Source organism: Amblyomma americanum, chromosome 5, assembly GCF_052857255.1.
Source record: "Amblyomma americanum isolate KBUSLIRL-KWMA chromosome 5, ASM5285725v1, whole genome shotgun sequence".
Taxonomy (NCBI): domain Eukaryota; kingdom Metazoa; phylum Arthropoda; class Arachnida; order Ixodida; family Ixodidae; genus Amblyomma; species Amblyomma americanum.
In genome coordinates, this window is record NC_135501.1 from 78,071,917 (window position 1) to 78,083,247 (window position 11,331).

General features: G+C 43.8%; 1 pseudogene; it reads left to right on the forward strand.

Moving 5' to 3' along the window:
* Positions 1-9,537: 9,537 nt before the first annotated feature.
* LOC144134835 (uncharacterized) lies at positions 9,538-10,173 on the forward strand (annotated as a pseudogene).
* The last annotated feature ends 1,158 nt before the right edge of the window (positions 10,174-11,331 follow it).

Sequence of the window (11,331 nt, forward strand, 5' to 3'; positions counted from 1 at the left end):
GCAAAAAAGCTTGCTAGAAGTGGGCTGATCGCCTTTTATATAATTAAAAAGAAGAGTTATTTCTCACTGGCGCTTGCACAGATTCTTCAGCCGCCACCCTGAGCAACCAGCAGAATCAGGTGAGAATGTTCAGGACTTCTGGCCTTTTTAAAGCGCTAGCACTTACAATGGCCATTCCCCGCATTTGGCCTGTGTGTGTTTGTGGCAGGCTGCCCACTTGCTACCTGGTTGTCGGCAACCTCAACAAGCGGCTGTAAATGTTCCCCTGCAACCTGCTCACCGGAAAAAGCATAGTACCCACCGTGGTAAGTTGAAGTTAAATTAAGGATTCACCGCGAGAGTTTGCTCAGGAAGAGCAACCTGGGTCTAACAGACCCCACCGGTGGCAGTACCCGCCATTTAAGGGCAGTGGCGCATCGCTTAACCGCCGTACCACAGCGGCATTAGTTATATGAGGACTGCCAGTTATCTATGAATGTTAAGTACAGACTCACCAATTATGTATATATGGACATTGACCGATTACTGCTATACGAACAACTTTATTAGTGAACAATGGATGTGAGCACGAGGAGCGTTTTCTGGCGGGCTAGTTTGTGATTGAAGTTCACTTTTGAATTTGAAAGCAACCACAGAGCAAAGGACACAACTCAACTATGCTTGTGTGTTTGCGTGCGTGCGTGTTTGTGTGAGTGTGTGATCCGAAGTGAAAAGCGAACTGTTACTGCACTTAATTCGAATGTGGCCTAACTAGGAGAATCAACCGCATTTTACACCTCCACTGGCACCAAAGCCGTGCCATTACCTTGCATGTACTTAGTCCTTCGTACATATAGCTAGCCAAAAATGTGCGCCAGCCAAAACAGTACCCGTCCTCGCTTCGTTCATTCAGCCCCCACCGATTCTACAACTAAACTATGTATCCAAATCTAACCACCTTTGCCATGCAAGGCGACAGTATATCAAAGTTGAGGGAACCGGTCCCCATCCTACCGGCCTTGCTGCTGGTAAGAAATCTTTCTGCAAAGTCGGCGAGCCTTCCTCTCACTATCGCCCTACCCATGCAATAGACGGAGCAAGCATCATCCGTTTGCCTCTTCAGAGATTTCTGGCTCTTTCACCCCTCTCGCGTAGTAAAGCTAAACACACAGATTACCTCTTGTGTACTCACCTATCCGAGACAGAAAAAAAATATACCGTGTTTAAATTAGAGTAATTATTGGTTGAACACCGGACTGAGATACCTGAAACTAGGGTGCCAAGAAAGAGACGGTGCTCGTTTTGATCAAAACATCCAGCGTGTACATCTGTATTCTATTTCTATTCGCACACTTAAGTTCATTTTATAAGAATAAAAAGAGTAAGTTGAAGATGCACCGCTAAAAAAAATTGGTGGTCGAAAAATTTGCAAGAATCGTCAAAGGTGCTCATGGTCACAGATTGTTTAAACATAAACGAGGACATTGCAGATAGCCAGCTACTATCAGAACAGTGTCCCAGGTGACGTAAAAACGTTTGCGCAGGGGCCGAGAGGCTACACGAGTACTCCGTGGCGTCCACTGCACATTGGTAAAAAATATTGCCCCAGGCATCGAACATCCACACATGATAAACGGCAATGTATTAGCAATGGTAAACAGAGCTACATATATGGGCCATTCCAGCAGGTTGTGTGTGGACGCGAGAACATGCCTCACCTCGTTCGATTCATTAATTGCACTAATGACTGTATACTGCAGAGAACACACCTGACGCGCAAACAGAACACCAGATTGTCCCTGTCTTAAAATTCTTAAAGGAGCATCTAAACTCTTAATGGGATATAAATAACCTGCTCTCTTTTGCTTCTCCTTATCTGAATATAGAGGTAGGCTCCATGTGGAATCTGCTTGTATGCTAGGGCTGACTGGTATCTAAGGTCTACAGGCTACGCATTCTTTCATGACAAAGTTTATGAAACGATAACGAATAAAGCTCCCAATATGAAGCTTCTTGTTTAGTAGACTACATTTGAAGCAAAAGTGACGCATGAAGATCAGTGAAAAAGCGCGATATTATCTCTTTCGAAAAACTCTGAGTGCCAGTTTTTCGCAACGTGGTTACAGGAGGGTGCCTAATGCATTTTCAGACGTGTAAAATACAAAAGAAAGAAGAGGATGTCGATATTATGGTCGAATATTAAGGGAAAGAAAGTGAAGGCAAACGACATCTTTTTTTGATTGCACCGCTCTTTGAAATGGCTGCTTTCTGGGATATGAAAAAGCAAGTCAGTGACGAACACTGCAAACACAAAGAAATATTATCAACACATGGACGTAAATGGTGGCAGGTAGGCTTTGAGCATTCCAGAATTAAAAAAAACAGAGCTATAGTTCTGCCACCTGTGCTATATTGCACCTGATCGAATTAAAAAAAAATGCATGCATAATATCTTCCCGTCCAAGCTTCATAAAGAGATCACCAAGAGCGCACGGAGCACATCTATTTCAGGAGCTGCGAAAGAAAAGTAAGTTCTCGGTGTCAACAAATCCTACCATCCATAACTTGCTTTGGCTTACGACCGAAATGTCGAACAGCGCAATCTTACTACTAGTGTGCTTGTTTAATGTGCGTAATAATTAAGTTTGATGCCTTAAGTTTGCGCCCAATAATTTCTGTAAACGAAATCCTCAAGTCTATTACTAACCGCTGGAGAGAGACCGCAATTCTTGGGGTGAAAGAACAAAATTTTGGCTGTCGCCTCCACAGGTATGCTCTCCAGCCGACGACTAATGGTAGAACTATCGGCATCGTTTGCCGAGCACGTGATCTATAGACTTTTCTCCCCGACAGAGCACTACTTCTGCATGCAGCTTAAGACGCGCAAGCCATGAAGGCCTGTTTAAAAATTAAAGCTTCGTAACACAGGCTTTCGGCTCCGGAACCTTTAGGGGGTTGGCGCTGAAGGAAGAAGACAACAACCGCGGGAAGCTCCGATGCTCGCGTGCGCTCTGGAAAACTTAGACTGATGGCAGGACGTTTCGGTAATTGCTCGCGACGTAGCGCCCTGCAGGACGTCCTTTACTAGAGCTTACTCTTGCGTGCGGCGTATCGTATCTTCAAAGTACTTCATACTGCTGGTTTCTCCTACGGTTCAACAACTTAGTTTTTAACTAGAACACAAAAATTTCTCGCGATATGTGTTTTTCCTGAGCTATTGAGCGCAATAAATCTTCCAGCAGACAGCCATTGCATTTATTGCTTTAGAATTGGGGCAAATTGCTCTTCCCAATACCTTATCCAAAGCTTGCTTCTGTATACATTTTGTAGCTCTCTCGTAATGGACTCGTCTCAGCATTTCAACTTACTGGTCGTTCTGGTAGCGGTACTTGCTTCGATGACAGTGGTTCCGCCCGTCAACGCACAAGACTGCCGGCAAGGTTCCCAAGACTGCGATGCCAAGCAGGTAGGATCCCCACAATTTGCCATCGCTATCTGATTAGGTATAACTTCCCGGTGTGGCATCTCGCCGTCTTCTCGTTCACACTCCTTCCTGCCATCCTCGCTTTATTCCAACGGCAACATTTTTTATGGCGAAGCCTCGTAAAATACAAAGAATCGAATTGTTTCTGCTTGCATCGCTAATAACTGCAGGCTTAAACCAACAGTAGCCATAAATGAATCCGCCGAATATGTGGCTCCGGAGAATATCTTCCGCTGAAGGTCAAGAACTAATTAACGAAACTAATCAAGGAAAGGAATGAACGAAAACACTGCCATTGATCAGGTCCGGGGAAACAACCACGCTTGACTCCTGTGAAATCGTGTGTTTGTACACAATGCAAGGGAAAAGGAATTCAGTGTTTGGGGCGGCGTAATGGCAGATTACGGGCTCCGAACATCGAGACAACCAGCCCCTCAATGGCCGCTTTCCAGGTTCTTTTCCCAAGCCTGGTTCCCCACCCCGACGAGACCACGATGTATCGCAACCCATGTTTTCTGTCGTCATAGAGGTATACTTGGGGCATTACTCCAAAGTGCTCGAGGCACTGATGGGAACTCATTCAAGGTTTTCAGTCTCGCTGTGGCCAGTTTAAACATACCTCGAGAATCGGATGATGTTATTGCGCTACGCGAAGGATACTCCGCGCTTACTCCAAGGTGCTCAAGGTAAAGATAGAACCCCTTTCAATATGATCAGTCCCAACCTGGCCTCTTTAAGGACCGTCGCATGATCTGTTGGGGCCACATATAATATTCCGATTCAGCATTCTCTTTTGGACTTAAAGTGTTTAAACCTGGATTTCAAAACGCACTATTAACTGAGCAGGGTATATTGCTGAGCTAGCTGATTGGGTTCTGTCATTATGGAATGTGAAGAGCTTGAAGACGACAGACATAGACGAGAAGGACAAACAACTGCGCAGTTGTGTGTCCTTGTCGTCTATTTCCGTCGTTCGCAAGTGCTGCACATTCCATAATGACCGAACCCGATCAGCTGGCTCAGCAACATACCCTGATCAGTTAAAAGTGCGTTTTTAATAGAGGTATAGAAAGTTACATGCCAAAAAGTCGCCGTTCTGAAATGCACAAACAATATCATCTACGAGGAGTGAGCGGTGTTACAAAATTTATAAAAATAAACAAAAAACGTGCACAACTACTACAATTCGCAAAAACCATAATTAGAGTATATTAATATGGCATTAACGTTAAAAAAGTTAATATAGAGCAAATAAGTGTTTTGCCTGCATTAGCAATATCTAGAAACACTACGCGAATTGGGGTGCTTAACGGGTTGAACTTACTAAACTATTAAGCCATACTAAATAACAACTTATTTCGTGAGATTCTGTCGTTTTAGAAAAAAACAGAAGCAAATGCATTTAGTTCTGATTATTATGAATTTATTTCTGAGGGCTATTCATTTTAATAGTAGCTGAATGAAATATCTTCTCTAATAGGGTCTTCATTTTCAATTAATCCAACAGAAATTTACACATATCGTTATTCTAGAATTTCGTGTTACTAAACGGTTTTCAGTCAAATTCAAAAGAAAATCGGACGTGCTCGTTTTTAACCAATTCGATTTAATGTTTGCCATTATTCTGAATTCTTGAATTTCTGAAAATTTGCACAAGCAAATAAAAAAGCTTACTCGACCAGAAGTAGGAATTCACAATAATAGAAAGTACTGAAGAAAACAGCGAGAAATTTTTCCTCTAGCTCCTACTAGTCCCATTGTCGCCCAGTAAAAAAATTGGCTTTCTTGGAGCGTGCACTGTCCTTAATCATGTTTGCGATAATTTTAATGAAAAAGTACAAAAGCCAGGAACGTTTAACGCCGTACTTCTAAAAGAACAGCTTACATACAGTTATCGAACACAGAGTCAGTTTCCAGAAAATTTTGTTTCATTCTGCGAGAGTCCAAACGCGATTTGGATTAATCGCGAAATCGACGTTTTTCACCTGTTGTGATATACACCTTTTGCCGTGAAAAGGTACAGCATTTATGGCAAAACAAAGTTCAATTACTTTGTTCCTACACATTTGTGCCTCATTTATAAAAATATCATCCATCCTGATCTTCTGCACGCATACACATTTACCGAGTTTAACAGCTAAAGGTAACCCAGCTTTTAAAAGGCAGAGTGTCTGCCCGAATCAAAAAAAATTTGGCTGTTCAGAGTCGCGTGGCTGAGTCTGCAATTTTTGTTCACTTATTTTGATCTCATGAAATGAGATCTAAACAAGCTCTAAAAATTAATGTGGATTAGCCCGGCTATTCCAGACTATACCAAGCGAAAGCGAGATTGAGGTCTCCAGTGGCCCACGGTGGTGGTGATGAAAAGCCTTTATTTAATGAAAGAAGTGAGGCTATTTAAAGAGCCCCGCAGTGGGTGCAGTCCTTATTCCGGTACCCCATTGGTCGAAGCCGCCAGCTTAGCCCTCTTAACCAAAGCCTTTTGGGGCTGAAGGTCCGAACAGCCAAGCAGGGCCGCCTCCCATTCCTCTCTGGTAGGGTTGGGGTGGGGGGATAGAGCTAAGTTGCGCTGGCAGTAGCGACGACGCACGGAAAACGACGCCTAACGCTCCGTTTGCCCGGTTCCGCAGGTCGTTCCCGCCCCTTTGCATCGACAGTTTCTAGCCGACAGAGCATTCCCCCGCTTGGACGCGCTGCCCTTTACCGGACAACCGGCACCAGGGGACGTAATCATCACCGACGAGGGGCGTCTGCTATCACCAGCAGCAGTGACGTACCGCGACCCGGCTATAAAACCGCTATCGCTGGCTACCCTCATCATTTGGCAGTAGCGACGACGCACGGAAAACAACGCCTAACGCTCCGTTTGCCCGGTTCCGCAGGTTAGTGCTTGGCATTTACACATCGAAATTGTTTGCATTTCTTGTCCGTCGCTGCTGCTGCCAACTGGTGTGTGCCCTGTTGTTCTGAAAATGTCAAAAGACGCGGCAAAAGTAAAGGATGAAATACGAGCCGATCTGTCAAAGTTGAAAGAAGAGATAAAGCAGGAACTGAAAGCGTCACGAGAATCTGTCGAACGAAACCTACGCAAAGAAATCCGAATAGTTCGCAATGAGCAAACTGAGATGATTAAGAGCATTGACCACGCGCATGCTGAAATTGAGGACCTAAAAAGGGAACTAAAAAATGAAAAGGAAAAGAACGCAAAGTTGGAGCAAACAACCAACGAATTGAGCGTGGCGTGTGCTGCTCTGGAAAAACAGACAAAGGAGCTCGAGAGAAAACTTAATCATGCGGAACAGTATTCACGAAGGTCGAACATTGAAATTAAAGGTGTCCTGAAGCAAGACGAGGAAAATGTTCTTAATCTTGTTACAAACCTTGGAGATGCTATTCATGAACCTATCACTGAGTCGGACGTAGCGTGTTGCCATCGAGTGCCCACTCGTGACCCTAATAATTCAAACATTGTTGTTCAATTTAAATGCCGTTTAAAACGGGACGCAGTGCTGGAAAAGGCGAAAAAAGTACGTCTGACAAATGAGGACATCAGTGTAGATTGTTCTTTGCCAACTTCACCACCGATTTATGTAAATGAACACTTGACACCAGACAACAAAAGGCTTCTGGGCGCTGCGATTGCGAGAAAGAAGGAGGTCTCGTGGAAACATGTGTGGACGAGGAACGGCACTATTCTAGCCCGCCAAACTGACGATTCTTCGGTGGTTCACATTTACACACAAGCAGACTTATCGAAGATGAATTAGGGACGCCGTAAAGCAGCACACGTGAAAATGGCTCTTCTAACATTGCCAATGGAGGAATCGCCACTTTTCACACCTTCACAGCTCAACACATATTTTTCGCAAAACAAAGACAAATGCTGCCAAATCATGCATTTGAATATGCAATCGGCCGTAAAAAAAGCTGACCAACTAACATATTTTTTATGCAGCTTAACCTGTCCCTTTGATGTCATTCTATTAACGGAAACATGGTATCGCTCAGACGTTGACGTCATCCATCTTCCCGGGTACAGATCATTTTCTCTTAATCGTACTACGAAGCGGGGCGGAGGCGTAGCAATGTTGATCAAAGAAAACTATTCCTGTGACATTTTATCTGATCACTGCTTAAGTGACGACGACATAAAAATTCTGGCAGTTAGGTGTGGCGGTCAAGCTTTTTGCGTTGTTTATCGTCCCCCACATGGCAATATAGCCAATTTTTTGGCAGCTTCGAACACGAGTTATCTTTTCTTTCTGAAAAGTTCTTGGCGTGCATCGGGGGCGATTTCAACATAGATATGAGCACAAGCAGTTCAGTGCAAGAACGCATGTTAGTCACCATACAAACAGCTGGCTTCAAAATAAAATCCGCGGACCTACACGTGTTACCTCACATTCTTCTTCTTTGGATTTACTAATCACCAATCGCGAGGATGCGTCATTTGTCGGTCGTATTGCGATAGACATTAGCGACCATCTTCCTATCTTCGTCCGTCTTCAAAAAGAACCTTTCGCCAAGACAGCCTTGAAAGTCCGTGGACAGCTACTTTCCCAAAACCGCCTTGACCCAGAAACAGTATTTCACTTGTGAACTGGAATCCTGTTTTCCAGAACACAACACCTTGATGAATCATACAGTGAGCTCCTTCGGCTCTTTCTCCCAATTTATGATGAGTGTTTCCCTATCGTTGAGATAAAACCTTCAAAAAAAGCACGAAAGCCATGGATGACTGCTCGCCTGGTACGACTGGTAAAAAAGAAACATAAGCTCTTCGCGACTTTCATAAAAAGTAGAGCCCCCGCAGTGTTAGCCACTTATAAGTCGCTAAGGAACCGCTTAAATAGCGAAATTAATCATCCAGGACTGCCTACTATAATAATTTGTTTAATGCGCATCTCTCCGACCGCCCGAAAGAAAAGTGGAGACGCCTAAATGTTCTGCTAAATCGAAATAACCAACATCAGGACCTTGCGAGCCTAGTTATGCATGGCAAGAAAATAGCTGGGCCGTCCCTTGCAAATGCCTTCAACCAATATTTCACTGAAGTTGGAAGCAGTCAGTACAATCCAGGTATGTCTCAATTTTTGGGCGACAGGCTAAACGAATCGATGTTTCTTGAACCAACCGACGAAGCTGAGGTTTACTCAGTGTGCAAAAGTTTAAAGAACACGACAAGTCTTGACCCAAGTAATATTCAAAGTTTACCTGTAAAATACGTACTACCTTTGATCGTGCCATGCCTCACACATATTTACAATACCGCGCTTCGCACAGGACGTTTTCCCGCTGCCATGCAGGTGGCCAAAGTTGTGGTTATTTATAAAAAAGGTGATAAAAACGTTATAGGAAATTACAGGCCAATATCTGTACTACCTTTTTTCTCCAAGGGGCTAGAGCGAATAATGCATCGACGATACTACAATTTCCTACAGAAGCACTGTGTAATAGCCAACTGTCAGTATGGATTCACCAAGCATAGATCAACTGAGCATGCTCTGCTTGATCAAAAAGAATACATATTAAATAACTTCGAAGCTCAACACCTCACCTTAGGCGTCTTTGTAGACTTTAGCAAAGCATTCAATACACTGAATCACGAAACTCTGTTTAAAAAACTCGACCACTACGGTATACGTGGCCACGCCCTCTGTCTCATTCAATCGTATTTCAGTGCTCGTCGCCAGTATGTCGCTTTAAATCACTGCTCTTCGGACTTGTTAGCAATCACAAACGGCGTGCCCCAGGGCAGCCTTCTGGGGCCACTCCTATTCAACATATATAATAATGACGTATGCAACATCAGTAATTTAGTTAAATACATCATATATGCTGACGACACCAGTCTATTTTTGTCCTCACCTGACATTAAAGAACTAACTAGCAGCGCAAATACAGTTTTGTCATCATTATCTGAGTGGTCATCTTTGAACTCAGTAAAAATAAACAAACTAAAAACTAAAGCTTTATTGTTCCATCCGAAGGGGCAGCATATAGGCACTGTGCCACCACTCTATTTCGACAACGCCCCCATTGAGTACGTGGAAACCTTCACATTACTCGGAGTGGTATTTACTGCTACTATGTCGTGGGACGCCCACGTAAGCAAAGTGTGCCTATCCCTTTCCAGACATATTGGGATAATTTCGCGGAATAGACATATTCTACCCGCCAAAACCAAGCTTAATCTGTACTATGCGTTCTTTTATTCTTATGTATCGTATTGCTTCCTTGTATGGGGACAAACCACAGCATCTAACATCCAGAAGCTTCTAGTACTGCAAAAACGAATACTTCGCGTAATTGCTAATGTACCGTATGATGCTCTGACACGTCCTATCTACCAGCAATACAGAATGATACCCGTAACAAGAATGTTCGATTACAGGTTTTCATTGTTCTATAAAAAATAATAGCCGAATACGACGCATTTTTTTCCGGCATTGTGACACTTACACCACATCGGACACCGTATGTGACACGACAGCGTAAGATCTATTCATTACCACGATGCAGAACAAACTATGGCTTTTCCACACTAAAATACATTCTTCCGAAATACTTGAACACGCCATTTTACGACACGTTACACAGCATGTCTGTCTCGGCTATTCGAAATGTGTTTTCAAGCTAGGTGCCACAGTATGTGTACCCATGTATAGAACTCTATTGCATTGAACTGTAAATTTTGTGTAAAACCTTTATTCTGTTGTGCGGAAATACTACTTGTCCATGCTAATAAAAAAAAAGATTCCTTTCATGCATGTATTTGAAAAAAAAAGTTTCTTTTTATGCACGTATTCAAAAAAAAATTTCCTTTTGAGCATGTATCTTACACGCCTTGTCTTTCCATGTACCTTCGCGTTGTTACAAGTGTATGTAACCATCACAGTCGCTACCAAACTGCCTCTCTGTAGGGGTGGCGAGGCTTGTCAAGCGGTCGTAATGACTGCTTTTTTCTTGCCACCCTCAGTTTTGTAAAAGAAGCTGAAATAAAGTGATTGATTAATTGATATGGTAGGTGTCAGCCACCTCCCCACAGTGTTTGCACCTGCCAGTGAACGCGGTATCGAAGTGTTGTAGTACTGCCGGGCACAGCATTGTGTTCGTGAATATACGGAGTATAAAGCGTTCGTTTGCTTTCACCAGTCCCTTTGCAGGGCCCACGGAGCCGGTTGTCCGCCTTCCCTTTCCTGAAAATGAACGGTATTTGCAAAGTTGTCAACGCCAATGAACTCTAAGAACGCCGTTGGCTCACTTGTAATGTTTGGTTTTTGAGGAGAGGAAATGGCACAGTAATCGTCTCACATATCTCGATGGACACCCGAACCGCGCCGTAAATGAAGGGATAAAGAAGGGAGAGAAAGAGGAAAGAGAAAACTGAAAATCGAAAGTTGCATTTTGAGGAAAGGCGTGGAGCTGCGCAGCGGAGGAACATCTGTGGCTCGGTGCTACTAGTGCCTCATGCGCCTTAGTCACTAGGAAGCGAGAGAGAGAGAATCTGCGCCGTGCGGGACGTCACTTGTCCTCCGACATACGCCGGCTCACGCGAAGCGCGGTGTTGACTAGCGTAGTGAAGCTTTTCGATTCGAGCGATTTTTTTTTACTCATGAGCTGGCAGCGCATTAAAAAGTGGGTTATAAAGTACCGTTTGCCTGACTGCAGTCGCACAAAGCAAGCTTATAAAGTCGGCTAAGTGGTGCAATATCTCTTTCATATCTCGGCGGAAACCTTATCCGTGGTGTAAGGTAAGGGATAAATGAGGGATTGAGAGAAGAGACGAAGAAAGAGGCGCAGTAGTGGAGGTCTCCAGAATTAATTTTGACCACCTCGGAATCTCGAACGTGCACTCACATCGCACA